General features: G+C 32.2%; 2 pseudogenes; one reads left to right on the forward strand and one right to left on the reverse strand.

The window, feature by feature from the left end:
- Positions 1-965: 965 nt before the first annotated feature.
- On the forward strand, positions 966-19,388 carry LOC118613592 (annotated as a pseudogene).
- On the reverse strand, positions 6,849-6,967 carry LOC118614284 (annotated as a pseudogene).
- Positions 19,389-20,567: the final 1,179 nt, after the last annotated feature.

A 20,567-nucleotide genomic window follows, 5' to 3' on the forward strand; every position in this document is an offset into this window, starting at 1 on the left:
ATAAAAGTTGAAAATAATATTCATACATCTAGTATGGGTGACTAGGCAAATGGTGATGTTTTTTACCAAAAGAAAAATTTTATAAGATAGAATGGGTGGGTTCATGAAGGAAAATGAATTCAATAAAAGTATTTATTTTTAATTTTTTATGTGGAATCTAATGAACAAAAAGGACAAACTAATCAAAAACAGACTCACAAATACAGAGGACAATCTGATCACTGCTAGAGGGGAGAGGGGTTGGGGGCTGGGAGAAAGAGGTAAAGATTTAAAGAAGTACAAATTAGTAGTTGAGAGATGGTCATGGGAATGGGGAGCATGGCATAGGGAATGCAGTCAATAGTAATGTAATGACTATGTGTAGAGCCAGAGGAGAGAAAGAGCAATCAGGGGATCATTTCATAAACTATATAAAAGTCTATCCAATGTACTATATACTTGAAACTAATACTAAAATAAAATAAAATGCCTAAAATATTTATTTTTTATAAATAGTCCATCATTCCAAGAAAAAATGGAAAAAGCATAGAAGAATATAAAGCAAAAGTAAGTTTCAATGCCATATTTGACTTCATTTCTTAATTTCCCTCCATGGAGTCAACCAGTATTATCACTTTTTGTTATGTCTATATGATAGAACGATTCTTTCTTCTTTAGAGATGGTATCTTATTTATTTATTTATTTTTTGGAGGGCTCAGTAAAAATTTACTTTCCAGCTTACCTTACACTTAAAAGTGGCTATATTACTAAATTCTGATCAATGATATTAAACAGAAGCTATTGGATTGGATTTATGGGAAAGTTTCTTAAAAGAGATCAAACAACTCTTGCCCTTCTTCCCTTTTTCCTTCATTTCTATTTGGCCTGGAATGTGGATGTGATAACTGGAGATCTCATAACCATCTTAGGCAATAAAGCAACCATGAGGACGGAAGCCAGTCACTATTGATGGTGGACCAGAAAGATGAATGTGTGCCAGGTGTCTAATGACTATGTGGCCACCTTACTAGTTCTGGACTACTTACTTATTGATGTCTTTAACATTAAAGAAAGGTAAACTTGCATCTTATTTAGAAATTTCTCTCTACAGCCAAACCTAATCTAAAATGGTATATGATTCTTTTATGAATTTCACTTTGAACAAGTTAAATATAAGGACATCTAGGTACAAATACCAGGTGGATAGTTAACATATGCACTGTAATTTCTTCAAGTGCCTAAAGACATATATAGTGGATGCTCAAAAAATATTCATTTAATGAGCTCAAGAGAGAGGTCTGAAGGTAAAAGATTTTTGAATGGTATTTGTAGAATAACTCCACTTAATGGAAAGTATGTAGAGTAAAAAGAACTAAATACAGAGAAAACAATTGAGATACGAACATTTAAGAGGTGTGGAGTTTTCTTATTCTTCAATCTTATCAATCTCTCCATTTATTCAGACTTTCTTTAATGCCTTCAGTGAGGTTTATATTTATTAAGTGTATTCCTAGGTACATTGTTTTTTTATTACTATTGTTAGAGTTTTGAAAGATTACATTTTCTGATTATACATTGTGTTTTGAAAGCTATGGAAGCTACTATGTTGATCTTGTGTTTAACTACCTTGCAGATTGTCAATAATTCTAAAATTGCTCAGCTGATTTTCTAAATTGATGATTATATCATAGCAACTAATAATAGTTTTATCTATTTTTTATTTTCATTTCTTTCTTCTTTCTTATTTCATGGGCTAGTATCTCTAATACAATGCTGCATTCTAATGAAGAGAACAGTCAAATTTGTCTTACAGTCATCCCCTCTTATCCATGGGGGATATGTTCCAAGAGCCCCAGTGGATGCCTGAAACTGCATATAGTATCTATCTATCTACCTCTCTATCTTTTCTCTCCTCCTCCTTTCCCCCCTCTCTCCTCCTCCTTCCCTTCCCTTTCTCTATCTCCTTCCCTCCTTCCCTCCCTCCTTCTCTCCCTCTTCCTCTCTTTATCTCATCTACCTATACTTCCTGTTTTTGTTTTCTAGCCACAAATTTAATGCCTTTTCCATCTTCACTAAGCACTTACTTTTTCAGTTTGAGCTGTGACAGCAAAACTAGCACATTTTCCCCCTTTTTCACAATTTCACAACTAGAAGATTCGTTCTTGTAGATCTTCGCAATCTTAACATACTATTTTTTTCTCCCCTTATTAAGTTGAGAACTTCCATGTTTTTACTTAAAGGAAGTACTTTAAAGTTTCTCTTTATCATATTTGAATTGTCTTCATCTCCACTCTTGCTCTTTGGGGCCATTATTAGGTAAAATAAGGGTTAATAGAATGCAAGCATTGTGATATCGTGACAGTTGATCCAATAGCTTAGCTAGCTACTAAATGACCTATAAGCAATTTGTGTACTCAGCCTGGATGTACCAGACAATGGGATGATTTACGTCCTGGCATGATGAAGCAGACAGAGTGAAATTTCATCATGCAACTCAGAATGGTGCGCAATGTAAAATGTAGGAATTATTTCTGTAATTTTCCATTTAATATTTTTGGGCTAAAGTTGACTACAGCTAACTAAAATCGTAGAAAGCGAAACCTTGAATGAGGAGGTCCTACTGTATTTACTTCTTTAATCAAAATGCTTCTAACAGCTCATCATTAAGCATGACTTTGGTTAAAGATTTTCTAGAAGGCATGCTTTATCGAGTTAGAAAATCATCATGTTATTTTGCCAATAAACAATGCATTCAACTTCACATCTTGGATCAGCTTCTTGTTTCCATAGCTTCTAGTCACACAGCAACTTTGGTATAGCTCACATTTAAAGATGCACTTACTTGTGTGCACCTGGGCTGCAATTTCTCTCAACATGACCCTGTATGCTTTCAAGTTTTTCACTAATTCCTCACACTTTCTGTTCTGCTGAAAATTCTTCTTCTTTAGAACATTGCTGTGTATCATTTTTATTATTGTATCTTTTGTAACATTTCTAGGAATGTGATTCAAGTAAGGAGGGTTGAAGCTTGCATTACTTCAGAAATATTGACAACTGACAGTTTGCATAAGCACAGTAAATACTTAAGAGAATTTAATGGATTTGAGAATTTAAATTTATGATATTTAGAAACGTTAAACATTGTTAAATACTTGATTCCTATGTAAACTTTATGTAATCTATCAAATCTTTCAAATTGCATGCATTTTTAGCAGTTATTGACATAAAAATTCAATGTGTTTTTATAATTTCTTTCTTATTCAAAACTTTGAAGTTTTAAGAAGTATATAGATTTCTTAATTATGTAATTTCTTTCAAAAGAATGTTATCTTTCAAATGGCTGATTTCTTATTTTTTCACACTATGGTGAGTGAACATAGGCTGTATAATAATAATTTGTTGAAATTGTTGAGATTTCATTTGTGGTCTTGTTATTCCGTCAATTATAAATGTCAGTGTTCAAAAAGAACATGTGTTAAAGAAGCTTATTGACTGCTAATAATTTTCTCTTTAGTAATTATGATTTTGTCTGATATTTTGGGAAGTTAAGCTATACTCTACTAATAGTGATTTTTTCAAATTCTCTTTATAATTCTAAAAATTTTGTTATGCTTATGTCGAAACCGTGTTATTAATTCTACAAATATTCATGATATGTATTAATCTTAGGTTTGAAAAATTTTATTACTGTAAATTTTCAGTATTTTCTTTGAATTCTGTCTTACTTGATTTTAAAATGCTTCGCCAATCTTCTTTATATTAATGTTTCATGTTATATCTTTTCCTGTTGCTTTATTTTTTAACTTTTCTATAACGATTTATTTAGTTTATATAAAAAGCACTTGCCTTAATTTTTAAAAATTCAATCTAACAATCAATTATAACAAGAAAGCATATCCATTTATATTTATTTTGATACCTATGTTTGTAGACATTTACAAAATGTTATTTCATATTTTATACTTACATGATTTTTAAATTTTTCTATCCTGATTTTAATTGAAAAATTTTTCTGTTTTTTTTTTCCTGTGCTAGATATGTGTGCGTATATTTTTCTAGAAACAATTACTATAAAATTCCTCTCATTACGAGATGAAAATTTAATATGTTTTTACTTCCTTTTGTTTTTCACTTCCACTTCCTTTCTATCTTCAAAGTTAAATTTTGATACAATCTGGACTTTTAGATTTAACTTTTTTAAAAAATCAAAGATCAATGAATTTTTCTACTTAATGTTTTACTCATTTCTTTCTCATTATTATTTGTTGCATTCTATTATTCCTCTTAGATTCATTTTTCCTCATTATAAAACATTTCTTAGTAACTTTTCTAAAGACATATTATGAGTATTAAATAGTATGTAAATTTTGGAAAATGTCTGCATTTTATTTTGAATGATAGCTTGGTTAAGTATAGATATAGTAGGTTGCAAAAATGGCTCTAATTCTTTACTCTTTCCTGTATCTCTTCCTTGATTCTGGGTTTAGTTTCCATGGCTTGCTTTGGCAAATAAAATGCTAGCAAATGCAACGCTAGCAGAATATTGAAAAGCACTTGACTTATAGCTCTTGTCTTCAGCCATTGCCATGAGAACATTCCTGGGCCAACCTACCCCAGTTAAGCTGTGGAGAGCCATCCTCATTAGACAATAGCTAGCTGATCCCAGTACATGAGGGTGAGCCCTGCTGAAACCAGAAGAATCACTGAGCTGAGTTTAGCCTAATGTGAAGATTTGCAGACTAATGGGCTGTATAAATCTGTATTGTTTCAAGGCTCTGTTTTTGGAGTGGCATTTTTGTGGCAAGAGATGACTGATACAATAGGTGTTTTTCTTTGTCACTTAGAAGAAGTTGCTTCATTTTCATCTTGCCTATAGTGTTGCTATTGAGAAGTATAATAGAAATGTGGTTTTTTTTCTTTGTAGAGAAACTATAGATAAAAAATTCAGGGCTCTCTCTTTGCTTTGATCTTCAGAAGTCATGTATATTACTAATATAATGTCAATAGATGTATGGATAGGTATGTCAATACAAAGAAAAATGTATGCAAGACTACCAGATACAGCTTGAGAAAAGAGAAATGTCATTTTAACTCACCACTTCAGGCTTATACTAAGTTATAAATCAAGATTCAATTGGAAGAACTGAGGGTTAGAATATTGAAGCCTACTGCTATAATACAAAAATTTTTAAACTGGCATAGAGCTCCAAGGTCTATGCATAGAAGTTCTACTGAAGTTCTGTAAGTAAGAAAAAGTAGCTGTAGCACACTACTTATGCCAGCAACATTTACAGATGATAATAATGTAAGCATCAACTATGACCCCACTGGGATAATGAGGGAAGTGAAGAGATCATATCAAAGAGTCAAAAAATATCAACAAAACCCATAAATATCAACAAAACCCATACATCCAGAAGTGGTAGCATACACATATTTAGAAATATGGAGGAAATAAAAAAGAAAACAGCCCAGGAAAATGTTTGCCCCTGGGAGCAGTAAATGGGAGTGGTATGTGGAGAACTGATCTTTTTGGATATATATTTTGGTGGTATCTGATTTTTAAAAGCCATATACAACCATAAAAGTGATTACAACTATTTTGAAAAGAAATCTTTGATATTATTCTACTGTCTATATAAGAAAGCTATTTTCAAAGCTATAATAGAGGAATATAAAGGAACTATAAGAATAAATCTCTGAGACAGTAAAAAAAAGTGAATATATCAAAGGACATACTATTAACTTCATTTTATAAAGAAATATGAAGATGAAGGGAAAAAGCAAATCATTTTAAGTTAACATAGATGGAAGAAATAAAATTAAAGATGACTTTTCACTTTAAGTTTAAAACAGAAATCCAGTTCTAGGCATTCTATTACTGACAGAATTAGACTCCAAAGATTTTGGTTCAGCAAAAGCATTTCATAGAAAACCTTGATTTTATATTCTTCAAGTAAGTAGGTTATATTTTGATTTTGAGGAAAATGGAATTCAAAAGATTAAGAAAAAATACAGAACAATATTATAAGAATCTCATCAAAATACTGCTGAAAAAGTTAATGAAATTTAAAAGACAATAAAAAACAATTATTTAGAAAAGGAACTATTGCCAAAATCTCTAGAATGAAAAGGTCAGAAAACAGAAGGATAAATAGTAAAGTGCACTGAATCTAAAGAATAAAAATGAAATAAAATGATGCAGTTTAGAAATTCTATTGTACCTCAGAACCAAAAGCCCATTGACAAATGGGGTGAACCCAAAGAAGAAATTTTTTAATGAAACCATTTTGTAATTATTGATATATTTGGATTTAAAACCATGTATTTTTGTGCTTGCTGTTATGTACTATCCTCTTATATTTTCTTTTTGTCTCCTTTATTGCCTTATTTTAGATTTACTTTTGGTCATTCCACTGTTTTCCCTTTATTAACTTGGATTTTAATAAATGATATGTTTTAAAAGTAATGGTGATACTAATATTTCTTTTCTGCCAATTAAGAACAAAAATGGATTGCATTAACTTGATGTCCACGTTATCTGGCTATTAATTCTTATATGTTCTATCTGAATACACTTAAAAAATTGTAGCATATGTTTGAAGTCAGTGTAGCCTACTAGCAACTCCAACTTCCTTAAAGAAGTCTATGAATTAAAAATCTATATCTTGAAAGGGTTCTTAAAATCATTTGATACAGTCCTATGCTTCTAGACTGATGCCATTGTTCCCACTTTATTTCTGGAAATATGGAGTTCTAGAGTAGTTAAATTCTTTTTCATGTTTTAGGCGAGGCAACCCTTGGTTGACCTCAGAGATTGCAAGGACCTTGTCAGTTTACAATCCCTTATTATTTATTTTATAAAAAATAAATACAGCACCTGGTCTTCCTAGGTGGTTTCCTATCCAAGGACTAACCAGGCCTGATCCTGCTTAGCTTCCGAGATCAGACGGGATCAGGCTTGTCTAGAGTGGCATGGCCGTAGACTTAGAGTAGTTAAATTCTTAGCTTAAGTTCTCACAACTAGTATGTGACAAAGGGAAAAGGGGGAACTGAGACTCTTAGATTCTTTCAGTAAAACACGGTCATCTTCTTTCAGGTGTACTTAAATCAGAAATCAGGTTGAAAAGCAAACAATCCTAGGTAAGCATTAAGGTAACTGGTTTTCCATATCCTCAAAGTCAGTGTACTATAGTTAATTTATCCCACCTCCAAATATTTAAAAAAAAAAAAAAAGAGAGAGAGAGAGAGAGATATTCTCTGGTGGAAATGATTTTATTCAAACTGTGCATTTCATAATTTTCAAACTCCTCTGACATTTACTGATCCAGTAGCCAGAGGAAAATGGTAAGAGTAGGATGGGGTCTATTTTTAGATGTCTTGGCACAATTCCTGCAATTCCTCTTTCAATCTCTTGAGTGGTACTTGTATAATTAAGTTCAACTGTGTGAAGTTTAATACTTCAACATATTCTAATATGTTGCTATTTACAAAATTCTCCAAAGGACAAGTGAGTTGTTTTCTTGATCTCACCATATATATTTGTAACTTCATTGGTAAACACACAATTTTAACATGTCATATTGTTTTGGTTTTCTTTTATTCTAATTTATAAAAAATGCAATTCAACAAGAAAAAGAGTGCAATTCAAGATTTGAGTATGAGTAATATCTAGTTCGACCAAATTTATTTACAAATGAAGATACATACCTGGATTTCAGTTCGATTCTCCATTATACTATCCTTGAGAAATTTGCTTTAAAAGTCCTGCTCCATTAGACGCTATTTATTAGTGGCCTGCAAACCTTATATGTGCCAATAATTTTTGTATTTGTTTTGGTCTGGAATGGACAGATCCAAAATAGAGTTATTAATGTCTTTGTAATTTTTTTTTTTAACAAATGTTAAAGATTAACAAACCAGTGTAGTGGGCGATTTTATATTTCCTTGGCAAATCAGCATTTAATACAAAACATCACCATTCCAATACTGCTGGCACTCATAGTCATTCCCACAAAGTCTATTTCAAGTTTTCTGTTCACATTTTAGTTTTGTCTAGGCTTCAAGAGTGTCACTTATGGATGTAAAAAAATATTTCAAGATTAGCTCTTTCCTGGCATAGCCTAGAATGGTTATTTCTCAAACTAGAAACTCAGACCACTGTGATCCACAGATATATTCTCTACAAAAATTTTTAAATTTTGTATTTTCTTTCAATGAAAATGTTTTAAAAAATACAAGTACATTTGGGGTTGTCTGCATGCCTATCTTATAACCAAAGATGGAAATTTCAGTTCTCATTTTTTGGTTTTGTATTGCTTTGGGATCACCTTAAGTGATGTTCATTACATTTTGGTAAAGGAACAGACTCTTTAGTCACTGACCCCAAAAGATCACTAGAGTCAGTAACTATATTCTCAAGGTAAAAAAACTCTCAAGTTTGAGATATACCAGTCTGGCTCATTAGATGAGGACAAAGCTATTGCCTTCACAGACCGGTACTTCTTTAGAGAGAAATCTGTGAATCGATAGATATTTAATCATACATTTTTTTGGGGGGGTGTTGTTTTTTCTAGTAATTTTCTAAAACATATTTTTCTTGGGCCATATAATATTGCCTTCATTAAAAGTGTGGATACTTATATGCGAAAGATGAAATTAGATCCATATCATATATCTTATATCAGGATCTTGAAGAGGTATTGACATTTCCATGTTCATTCACAATAGCCAAGATGTGGAAATAACCTAACTGCCCATTGACAGATGAATGGATAAGGAATATGTGGTATGTACACACAATGGCATACTATTCAGCCTTTAAAAAGAAGGAAATTCTGCAAAATGTGATGACATGGATGAACTTTGAGGAAATTATGCTTCGCAAAACAAGCCAGTCACAGAAATACAAATATTGCATGATTTGACTTATGTGAGATATCTAAAATAGTCAAATTCACATAATCAAAGAGTGTAATGGTGGTTCCAGGAACTTGGGGGAGGGAGAAATGTGGAGTTGCTAATCAATGGGCATAAAGTTTCAGTTAAGCAAGACAGATCATCTCTAGAGATCTGCCATGCCACATTGTACCTGTAGCTAATGATAATGTATTGTGCATTTAAAATTTTGTTAAGATGGGAGAACTCACATTACATATTCTTAAATACTTAACTTAAATTTTAGTTAAATACTCAACTAAATACTTAACTAGATATTTAAGTTAAATACTTACATTTTTTTTTGAGAATTAAAAAATCCAAAATCCTCCAAAGTGTGTGTGTTTTTTCTAATCTTAACACTATTTCTCTCAACTGGATATGCCCTCTTCCCTCAAAAAACTACCCATGATTGAAGACTACCTTTTGTTTCTTACCTTTCTAAATGACTGAGTAAAGGTGATCTCTCTATTACTTGTTTTCTAACCATTTTCTTAATATCTTCGATTCCATTTCCTTTGAAATCAAGGTGTAGTTTACTAACTTTTATGACTCAGCTGTTATGGTAATGATTTATGTTCTGCCTCATGGCATATATTAATGGATATTACAGCTGGAAAAGATTTATCAAATTATTTACCAAGGATACCTTAATGATGCCTGCTTAGTTCACAGTCAGATAAATTACTGAAACTTCCTTCCATTCAAGCCCTGAGAGCACAATGGTCTTGCCTGAAGCCAGAAGCTAACCAGAACTCACATTCATAAATAGCTTCCTGGTAGAATAGAGCTGTTTCTAGAACATCAAGTTCCTGGTCTAAAAAGGAAGAATGAGTTAAAACATCCTACTACAGCTGTTAACATTTATTGCCATTTGCTGATGTTGAGAAACTGAGCATAGTGTTTTTTGGGTGTAATTAAATTTAATATTCAAACAATGCCTAATGAAGTAGGTACTCTCAGTATCTGAATCCATTATGAATGATTCTAATCTCCCAGATTTCCAACAGTTACATGGACAAGTTTGCTTATAACTATGAATGTGTAGTGGACAAAAGTCTGATCAGTCTTGTCTGTGAATTACTATTTTTTTTTCCCATGGCTTTGTCTCCCGTCATTTTTTCAAATCTTAATTTGATATTCCTATGAAGTTTCATCGATGTCATTTAGAGTGGAATATTCTTTTTCTTATTGCATTTATATTGATAAAGTACAAAGAATAACATGTGCATGCATACACACACACACACACACACACACACACACACACACTCCATAATACTCCATGATTTTGCTGAGACTTAATGACTATAATTTGTCTTTCCTTCATTTTCCAAATATAAATTTATTTCAAGTATTCTTTTTACATTTCATATCTATGGTTCTCTATCCAATATTCTGTGGATCCTCTCCCATCTCCCAACTCCCCAGGCTGAGAAATCACTGTTTAAAGGTGTTCTGCTCTCTCTCAGACTTTCTTTCTTTTACTATTTACTTAAATGGAGTAGTCCAGTTTACTTACATAGGCTGCTCCTGATAAGCTACATATGATTTCCATTACCAGATAGGATTTAAAATATTTTCTCCACTTTCATAGTGTAGTCTTTTGTTTCCCATTGTCCACTGACACTGAAAAGTCCTTTAATTGGTAAACAGAAACTCTGGAGAAGGTTGACTGGCTCCACAGAGAGAAGTTTTTCTAAAGGAAACAAAGTATACTTGCATTCACTGAATGCTCATCATGAGCTGGAAGTGTAGCAGTGAACCTAATACTCAAAATCTTGCTCTCAGAGATCTTTAATCTACTCTAATCTCATCGGAGGCAAATGTGAAAATTGCTTTAATGACAGTGGGAGGTGACCTTAAAAGGTAACTTGGTTCATTCTCTGGCCTCTAGAAACTTTAGAGGTAGAATATCATTTACCTATTTACAGGTTTTAAAAAATTATAATATAACCTGGGTTGGATACTTAGATTGCTGAGGTTTCATATTTTAGTTCTTTTTCTCCCAAGGTTAGCATGAAGTACTTTAATCTTATTCTACTAATTCCTTCTGTAAATCTCTTCTGCTCGATCTTGGAAAATACTTGTTCATTTCACTGAATATTAAATTTAAAAAAGTACTCTGTATTCTCCATGTTATGTAGATGTGATATTTTAGAACTACTTTTAAATTCTACTGGTAAAATCTAATAAACAGGAAGGATGGCTATAAAGAAGAGTAAATCAGTTTTTTTAAGTGTTAAAATAAATTGAAGTGACAGCTAAGAGAAAAGTAAAATCTGTCCAGTTGGTGATAAGATGGTTGAAAGAAACAACTTTTTTCATTTAAAAAACAGAAACTGGAAGACTTGATTAGAATTGAAAGGTGAATGATAGTCCTTTTTTCCCAATAATTTTTGACTAACAGTAATAAAGTCTTCTGTGAGGTACACTAAGTATGACATACATAAGAATGACAAACTATTATGTAAAAAGTATTTCTCTTTCTCGCATATCACTGTTAAAATAACCAGTTCCAACATCCCGAAGGAGAGTTTCTTTTCAGAGAGCTGCTGGGTTACTAAAAGTTTATAATGAGTTTTTCCCAAGATGTTCAAAGAGCTCTGGGTCTCAGAATAGCGGAGACCAAGGAATGCCTCCTTTTATTGAAAATTAGTAAAATATAAGTTCCCCATTTGTTGTATTGCTTTTCATTTATTACAGAATCATTTTTATTTTCTAGTATGATGAACTATTCTCTCTGAACAAATAAAACTAAATAAAGGCTTTCAGGTTCTGAGAAGTGTGAAAGATAGTTTCTACTCATTTGGGCAGCCCATATTAATGCCATGGATTTAAACAATGCACACATTCACACACAAGTCTCTCAGAGTTATCATTAAAATTGTTGTTTTTACATGATAATAGGACTCAATTCGAGTTCCCTATGTTTGTCAGTATTTCCCCAATCTAGAAATGTCCCATTTGATACACAGCATTAAGCATCTATATAGATTTTTATTTTATCTAGAGATGTGCTGTCCATAGAGTAGCCAATAGACACATGTAGACATTTCAATTACTCAAAACTAAATAAAATTAGAAATTCAGTCTTTCAGTTACACTAGATACAAGTGCTACATAGCCACATGTGTCTAGTGGTTGCCATGCTAAACAGCATATATAAAGAACATTTCTACAAAGTTCTGTTTAACGGTGACGATTGGAAGACAATCCAATTAGTTTTCTTAATGGCATTTTGAACTACTTCTTTTGTTCTCTTAATGCCTAGGGGACAGATCTACAAAATCTGTTTTTAAAAAATACATTAATAAACTTACTAACACATTTATAATCATGTAAGTCGCATGGGCCTTATCTGATCATTAGTTGCTTGATTGTTAGCAAATGTTGAGAAAATCATGTTGACTGATTTGAATTAAAATTAACTTTCTGTTTAAATTAGAATCAACAGAGATGATTATCAGCAACATGACTGACCACACGATTAATAGACTAGAGATCTCAGGTCTTTGATAGCAAAGAAATTAGATTGAGGTATTTAAAAAAGAGGGCAGCATTATGTCACATAATCCTTCAATCCCATGGATAAGTGCACATAATTTTTAAAGAAATTCTTACCGAAATTGAAATTAAATGCAAATAATTACAGGATCTTCAGGATCCTAATACTAACTGGACTTGGATGACATGACTGTAGTAGAGAATAGTCCTGGTCCTTCACTATCTGTTTCCTCCCTTTTCTCTTTGTAATAGACCCTTTGAATTTCAGCTGGACAAATGGTCACTCTGAATAAAGAGCTTAATTACTAACTTCCCTTGCAGCTGCTCGTGGCCATCTAAATTTTGCCAACAATACATACATGTACAAGAGTGATATGTGCCCCTGCTTCTTTCTTCTCCTTTCCTGCTGGGTCTGCCATGCTGGTGAATATGACACTCAAGTACTGACCGAACAACCATAAAGGAGGAGCCTGAGGTTTTGACACTGTATTATTCCTTAATTGTTTATGCTCTGATACTTATATAAAAAATAAATAAAATTCTACCTTATTTAAGTCACTATTATTTTGTTTTGTTTCAGCAGTTAATAGAATATAATGATCAGTAGAACAAATACAATAGAACTAATAAAATAATCAATATACTACTGGAGTCGTGGGGGAACAGAATGGCAAAGTTTTCAGATTTAAAAAAATTTATCTATCCTCATTGTTCCTTGTGGATTTTATTAACAAATTTATTTTAAAAATTTTATGTTCAATTTCTAGTGTGAAGGTCTCTTTCCTTTTCTCTCAAGGTTAATAGATTCTATTTATGATAATATTTACAGATAAAATTATAAAATTACACTTTGAAAAGTCGTTCTTACATCTGCTGTGTTAGTCTTTGCACGAGTTCTATAAAATACAATTTTCTTCATTTTATAGATGAGGAGACAGAGACTGAGGGTTTGAGTGACTTACAAAGTACACACAGCCCTTAAGTGGTGGGGTTAAGTCCCAAGCCCAGAGATGAAATCCACTATGAATTCAAGTAGCATGTAATTACATTTGTGTTATCTATAGGCAAATTTCTGATTGCAAATAAAAGCTGTTATTTAATTGGTAGAAAAATAGGAAACTTTCTAATGCGAGACATGATAGCTTCTATCCCAATAGTTAGTGCTCCTGAAAAGGTTCCTTGTAATACTACTATCATAAAAGGAATTCTTTGTCAATGGTTTAGAGAATGCTGAAAACTCTATGTCTCTTCTGAAGATTCACAATTCACATGTATATATTAAAAGCTTTCAGAAATCCCATTGTAAAGAGGCCTTCTAAACTTTAACTCAGACTTGATCTAACTCATTCACTACAAAACTCCCCTTTAATGTATATATTAAGGCAGAACATTTTTAGGAAGCCCTGCCCTACTACCAGACAGTTCAGTTTCTGCTAGAGACATATAATAGTGGTCTAAAACTTGAAGTCATTTTAGAAACAATGATTTAATGGGTTTCTTAAATGAGGTATGTGGGAAGTAGGCAGCTCCTTCATTCTTGGACTTTTATGGACCCCAATTCTTGGGAAGTTCTTTTTATGGATTTGGCACTACCAGTTACTCCTCAGGGAGGTTGTGTCTGCTACACATCCCATTCTGGATTACTAATCTTTTTAGACTTCTCTGACTCACAACAGGCAAATATGTTTAAGGTTACTAGCTGGAAAAATCTTATAATTATGTTGTGCTTTAGAAAACTATGAAATAAGACACTACCATGATTAGAAGAAATTTTAAAAATTGTAAAAAAAAAAAAGTCTACCAGTTTCCCATATAGAGAGAAAATTAAAAAGCCACTAATTCCTCTCAAAATTCCCAAAGCTGAGAAATGCTTATTAACTTTACCTTAGATTTATAACTATTTGATATATATTATTTACACATTAGATCTTTTGTCTCCAAAGAAGCATGCAGTTTCTGAATATTAATGTTAGACACAAGATATTGAAGTCAACCTGGTTATTAAATGAAAATAAAGATAAAACCAAATTATCATTATTATTTATTATTTTCATTAACTTTAATGGACAGTATATGGCCATAGCCATGTTTATTAGGGCTAGAGACAGTACTATGAAACATTCTCTGAGAAGTTTTACTTTAGGCTTGTAGGTTAATAAAAATAGTCCTGAATTGCGGTAAGATGATTTAGTGTTTAACACAAGAATATGCAGCAGAAGAGCAACTTTTAAAATGTAATTCTCTGCAAAGTAATTCGTATGTTCGGAATAGTTCTAATAACTTAATAGTTCTCAATAGACTTTTGAGGTTTGAAATCATTTCTAAAATCATTGGGAAGAATAAATGGATGAAAATTTCTAGGAACATTTTATAAAGGGTGACTTTTGTATTGGGACTTTCACTATCAAATAAAATATATTATAAAATTTCAGTAATTAATGTACCACACTTGTGACAAGAGAATAAAATAGATGTAGAATAGAAGGCAAGAAACAAATTGCATAGAAATTTATACCAAGATAAGGGCAACATTTCAAATTGGTGTGAAAGGCACACCAAAACAGTGGATACAGTATCATTATTTGACAAAAAATTACCTCCCATATATATATTAAAATGAATTCTCGAGGGTTTAAAGTATTCAAAATAAAATTAAGAATCTATAAATATAAAACTATAAGGACTTTTTCCAAGCCTAAAAGCAAAATAAAACATAATAGTGAAATATTGATAGATTTTACTACATTAAATTTCTAAAGTAAATGGTAAACAAATGGGGAAAGTATTTGTAACATATATGACTGGCAAAGTTTAATATCCTTAATATAACAAAAATTCTTTTAAATTATTAAGAGATTCACTCATTAATGGGCAAACGAGTGAACAGGACTTTTAAAAAGAAGAGATACAAATAGTGAAAGATCATATGAATACACGTATAAATCAGTAGTCATAAAATAAAAAGTAAGACAGTAAGGTACAATAGAAAAATACTAAAGATTTTTTAAAATCTATTTTTGGTGAAGGTTAAGTAAAATGGGAAATTCTTGTCATTGTGATGAAAGAGTAAATTGGTATAATCTTTCTGATGGTCAATTTGACAATATACAGTATATCAAGGATCTTATGCATGCTCAAATTCTCAGATTTGTTAGTTCTACTTCAAGAAATTCCTCCTAACAAGGTATTTTAAAATATGCATAAAATTTATGTATGTTTTATTGTTAAAATTTGAATATTCCCTAAAATATTATTATCCCAGAGAATATTGTGCTTAAAACCATCAGTCTTGGAGGACACAGACTGGTTTGAATCCTAATTCTTAATAAGCATTATGTCTTTGAGCAAGTCTCACTTCTCTGACACTGTTGCCTGATCTGAAAGAGGGATGCAAAAATGCCTGCCTCATGAGACTGTTCTAAGGATTAATTGACAATATAGGTAAAGAATTCTGCAATTGCAGAGCTCAATAAATTGTAGTTACTACTATAATTACTATTATACATAGATGAAAATATATTTTTGGAGAATATTAATGTCATCGAGATATATCTATGATAAAATATTAAATGGAAAAATCCAGACATGAAACTGTGATACACACACACACACACACACACACACACAGAGGATAATAGGTGTGACAGTTTTAGATGACTTTCTTATCTATTTTCTGTATTCTTATTTTTTAAAAATGTACCTGTAACAGTTTTATAATCTGAAAAAATTGCTTTTAAGTAACTTTTAGGGAGTGTGTCTATATTCTATTAAATGAAATATGTTGAGGTAGATCCGAGAAAATTGCATCTAAGAGTTCTAGAATGAAAGGTAAAATCTATGCTTTTTAGTTTGCATTCATTTTCATAGAATGTTATTTAACATAGTGAAATGTTATGCTTTACCTATTTTGCTGACTCTTTAGGATTTGACTGTATAGGATTTGATAAATATTTTGACCACTTTGTAGAGCATTGTTAAGAGGTTCTACCAAATTTTAATATGAACAATGAGAAAAATATATACTATGTGAGTAAATACACAGATAAGCCACAGACAACCCTTCTATGTTTAGTCAACTAACCCCTAATTATTTACGTGTATATCAGCCATATTGTATTTGTAGTCTTTTAAACAAAAAAATTAGCTCCAAGACATCAAGTAGAGTATAACTGAAATATTTTTGAAATAAAAGTGATACTTCTATAGGTTGCTTCTTTTCATCAGTTTAAGAACAAAGTCCACACTTGTTCACATGTGTATCAAAATGGGTACTTTCTTCTGTCACAGCATATTTACCATCTTCGCAATTGTCTGATATTAACCTATAAGAAATAAAGGGAGAAAATATGTACTTTCATCCTCAAATTCTTTAAATTAGTTATTGTACAAAAAATAAATATCTAATTAAAGAGCTCTTTCACCTATCTCCATCGGTTAGGATAAATCATGTTATGCAGTGGTAACAAACTTTCTCCAATATTTCAATGACTCAAAGCCATAGAAGTTCATTGATTTTTGCCACTGCTACATGTTTGATGAGGATCAGCAGAAGTGACCTCCTCATTAGTCATTCAGATCCCCAGGCTATTGGGCATTTCTACTCCTCCAGAACAAGGGAAGAACTGAAGTGGAGCCATAAGCACCAGCAATTAAATATTGTACTTCTACATAATGACATACTCCACTTTGTTCAAATTTATTGGCAAAAGCAAGTCACATGGCCATGGTGCCAGGGAAGAATAATTCTCTTGTGTGACTAAAGGAGAGAGGAATCCCATGTTGCTGAAAATTGGTAATGTCTACCACACAGGTCCAATAATATTACAACATTCATGTTGAAGTGAATTCTAATCCCCCGAATCACAGGAGGAGAAAGTGGTTATTAGGAAGCAATAGATTGCTTTGATGGATGTGTTATCTAATATCATTGTGGTAATCATTTCACAATATATATGTGTAGTAAGTCATCACATTGGACACCTTAAACTTACACAATATTGTTTGTTAATTATTTCTCAGTAAAACTGGGGAAATACTTTGTGATGTGACTAATCAAATGTAACAATTATGAATCCAAAAGTTAACAAAGATATAATACTTTTTTAAATTATAAAAATACATGTTATTCATTCTATAGGAAAAGATTTCTCAAATACTAAATTTAAGCAGAAAGAGAAAAGTAAGTAAACTTGTAGTACAGGGAAAGCAACATTTTTTTTCTTTCTACTTTTTACATTTCCTTTTGATGAGTTATATGCTTGTCTTCTAGCTATTTGAAACCAGGAGATGGAGCCATGCAGCTGAAGACATTCCAGTACCCAGTTGCTCTGGGAGTCTCTGAGCAAACCCTTCCCTCTATTCAAGAAGTAGCATTTAATTTGCAATTTTGCAAAGAGGAAAGAGGTCTATACCAATGTCTTCTTCTCTTTATGAATAGATTAATTTATAAAAGATATAAAAATATAGCTGGGTCATTATGTTCAAGAATTATTTTGCAAGAATAGTTTATTTTTCACAAAATACTTCTGTACTCCTGGTCATGTGATTTTCATATGTACTTCATATTTATTTTATTTTGCTTAGTTCCATAAAAAGTATATATCGATCTGTATTAAGTAGAAAGATTCTAAGTCTGAATCATAACTAAACCTGATATTTGAATTAAATCTTAAATTAAGGGTGGGTATCTTAACTGCCAAGAAGAGCCAGGCATGTATAGTGATGACTGATGTGGGCTGGCTGAGAACTGTCACAAATAGAGTCTATGAGTGTGTGTGATGGAGCTGTTATTCATGTTGCTGATTGTGGCTACAGGAAAATGAAAAACCTGTACTGCCAGGCCTTCTTATTTCTAAAGAGAACCGAAACCCTAAATATTTATGTAAACTATCCAGATTTTTATAATTTTAAGCTATTTAAGTAAATTAAAAAAAATCTTTCTAGGCTAAACTAACACCTTGTGACTACCAGTTTATGTCCTTGTCTTATATAGTTTAGAGACGATTTAACATTATTCCATTGAATCCTGATAAGAATGCTCTGAAGTACTTTTTATTATTGTTATTTCATATTTATGGATGAGATTGAGCACAATCAAGTAATTTTCCCAAAATCACAAACTAGTATGTAAATCTTCTGATTTCAAACTCTATCTAGAATTCTTTCCACTCTCTCAGCTTTTTTAGAAGATGCAGGCTGCTCTATCACATCTCTGCTGGTGACAATCTACTGCTGTCACTGTGAGGCTTCATGTTCAGCCAAAGCCAGAGATTTAACTTAGACCCTGAATCAGCCCCTTCTCCACCCTGCACTCAGCAGTTTATGATGCCTCGAAGTTCTTCATGGTGTGCCATGGTAATGGCAAGGCGCCACAGACCATTGCCTAACCCAGCAAGCACATCTAGAGCAAGCGGAAAATTCAAAAATTTGAAGAAAAATTTTATCAAGAAAAGAAATACTGGCCTTCGCATGGTGCCAAATTTCTAATACTGAAGTTCTGAAGTGGATGAATGATCTAGCTAAAGGTCGTAAACAGCACAAAGAACTAAAAGCTGAAGCTGTCGGAGGAACAAGGGAGTGCTCCCAAAGGCCCACCTGGAAACTGGTCCTGTGAACAGTCCACAGTCCCCAGAGACAATGGGGATCCAGAAGCTATGGGCGCTGGGCCAAGCTCCTCTGGAGAGGAGATTCCAGATGCAGTGTTGACACTCCTGAAGGAGAAGAGAGAGCAGCTTTCCTCTCAGGAAGATTCTAAGGTAACTAAGCAAGACAAGAATGTCATAAAGCTTATTTATGATCGATGCAGAATTATCAAGCAAACCTTGTCAACACCTTCTCATATTACAACAATTCAGGAGGAAGAAGACTGATGAAGACTGTCCACAACCTTCCTTGCCAATTAATTCCTGCAACCCACCTTCCTGTTTGTGTTCACCTAACCTTACCGAAACTTCCCTCCTGCTAAAGTAGAAAATTGTCCCTGCTCTTATTTAAGCTCTCACCACTTAGATCCCATCTGTCTCACCTGTATGAAACAAATGCTCTCTCTTTCTTCATAAAATTCTCCCTCCTTTTACTCTCATTCTCATGACTTTCCTTGTATCTCTACTGTGCTATAGAGCAAAAAGTCTCAAAATGTGGTCTGCATTTGTCTTTTTAGTGTCTCCCTATATTCTTCTCAACTCAATTTTATTTGGGTTTCATCCTTACCATTGCACTGAAATGATTACTGACTACCTCTTCAACCTTCCCACTTGTTCATCTAATAAGTATCTTAAATAAGTTGGAAACAACATATCCAATATATCTCTTTATTTCCCTCATGCGAAACATGTTCTTTAAATGCTGCTTTGAATTTTCAGTTTAAATTGAGATATGCTTTATAGACAGTTAAATTTACAAATGTTAATTGTATAGTCTGATATTTATCTACACATAGGTCTGTGTCAATTTCTTTCAGTATAAGACGCAGAACGTTGTCATCAACCCCAAAAGCTTCCTCATGCCTCTTTTCCTGTCAATACTCTGGCGTGTAACCTGATTTCTACCTTAGGTTAGGTTAGCCTACTCTTGGATATAGATGGAATCATACAATGTGTACTCTTTGTGCTAGCTGTATTTCTTTCCAAATAAGATTTTTGAGACTTGTCAAAAATCTTTCTTAATGATGTGTGGTATTCACTTATATGAATAGACTATATATACATATGTGAATATAATTGGTTTATTCCTTCTCCTCTTGATGAACATTTTTCTATTTCACTAATTTCTGATCTTTAATATTTTCTTCTTTCTATATATTTTTTTCATTTAATTTGCTCCTCTTTTTTAGTTTCTTGAGATTAAAGTTTTTATCCCTGATTGCACACTCTTCTTTTCTAATACATGCACTTAAAAATAGAAAAATTATTTTAAATCATCATTTTAGCTGATCACAAATTTTGAGATGCTATATTATCTTTCAGTTCAAAATATTTTATAATTTTCATTTTGACTCATAAGTTATTTAGAATGTGTTACTTTTTAAATATTTTGGGATTTTCTAGCTATCTTTTTGTTATTAATTTCTAGTTTATTTCATTGTGATCAGAGAACATACTCTGTATGACTTTAGTCTTTTGAAATTTATTGAGAATGCTTTATG

This window comes from Rousettus aegyptiacus, unplaced genomic scaffold, assembly GCF_014176215.1.
Source record: "Rousettus aegyptiacus isolate mRouAeg1 unplaced genomic scaffold, mRouAeg1.p scaffold_m13_p_2, whole genome shotgun sequence".
In the NCBI taxonomy this organism is placed as follows: Eukaryota; Metazoa; Chordata; class Mammalia; order Chiroptera; family Pteropodidae; genus Rousettus; species Rousettus aegyptiacus.